This window comes from Mus pahari, chromosome 16 (assembly GCF_900095145.1).
Source record: "Mus pahari chromosome 16, PAHARI_EIJ_v1.1, whole genome shotgun sequence".
NCBI classification, from domain to species: domain Eukaryota; kingdom Metazoa; phylum Chordata; class Mammalia; order Rodentia; family Muridae; genus Mus; species Mus pahari.
This window is the reverse complement of record NC_034605.1, coordinates 6,562,976-6,564,258: the sequence shown is the minus strand read 5'-3', so window position 1 is coordinate 6,564,258 and position 1,283 is coordinate 6,562,976. Positions and strand designations below refer to the sequence as shown.

The 1,283-nt window shown below is 44.3% G+C and overlaps 1 pseudogene; it reads right to left on the bottom strand.

Annotated features, from left to right (window-relative positions):
• Nucleotides 1–471: 471 nt before the first annotated feature.
• Nucleotides 472–1,068, bottom strand: LOC110333998 (annotated as a pseudogene).
• Between the last annotated feature and the right edge of the window lie 215 nt (nucleotides 1,069–1,283).

Here is a 1,283-nt window from a genome sequence, read left to right as displayed (position 1 = left end):
AAACAAAACAAAACAAAACCAAGAAGTGACAAGTGGAATTCCATGAAATTGAAAAATCTTCTGCACAGCAAACAATTGCATAAGGAAACAGCCTACAGAACAGGAGAATTTCATTTTGCTAGCGATACATCTGACATACTATTAATCTATAGTGTATGTAAAGAACCAAAAAACACTATATAGTAAAAGATGAAGTACAAGCGGCCAATAAGCAGATGAAAAACATGCTCACTGCTCTAAGCCGTTAAGGTAAAAACTACATGTCATCTCAGTCAGAATGAGTCTCACAGACAAAATAGCAAATACTGGCAAAAATATTGATGAGAAATGATCCTTACACACAATTATTGATAGGAACACCAATTAGCTACTATAGAAATATGCATGGATGTTCCTCAAAATTAGTTACCTTATAGCCCAGATAGATCAATGGACTCTTTTTTTTTTTTCCAACATCCAAAGCTTTTTTTAATTAACAGTAAGATCCAGGGTTAGTTTTTGTAGCCTCGGCTGGCCCTTCGGCCTCTGGCACGCTCAAACTTCCGGCCCTTGGAACGGACATAGGGTTTGGTTTGGTATGGCTGTGTGGGGTTCCTGGGGCCTTGCCAAAACGTCGGTACAGCTCTCGGCCCTTCCGAGGACCAGACAGGAGCATAGTACCCAGGCCTTTGGGAGACTCCAGGGCCAGCTGGTCGAAGGTGAGGATCTTACCGCTGGCCTTGAGGATGCGACTCCGGGCCCCGCTGCTCACCCGCAGTGCACACACCTTCAGCTTGGGTACTTCCAGAATCCGCACATCATCTGTGACTGTCCCCACAACCACAGCAGTCTTGTTCTCCCGGCCAGCAAGTTTCATCTTTCGGATCATCCGGGACAGGGACAGAGGTGGCCGGTTGGTGCGGCTCATGATTGAAGGTGGAGTTGGTACGTCTGGCCAGAAACCTGTACAGCTTGACAAGCAGCCGGAGGTAGATGTCCTGGCTCTTGGGCTCCTTGCGCCGAATCTTTCGGTCCTTGTTGTGGCGAATGTCAACACCCATGATGGCGCCTCCTGCTCGGCCAGGTCCGGAAAGATCAATGGACTCTTAAGTCAATATTTCACAGAGATACTTGTATATCACAATTAAGGAATCATTATTCAAAAACACCAAGTGATAGAATAAGTTTTGATTTTCCTCCACAGATGAATGCTAAGGAAAATGTATTATACCGAGATAAATAGGAATAAAATGATGTCATTTGTTTGAAAATAGATGAGAGTGGAGATTGTCAAAAAGACAAAC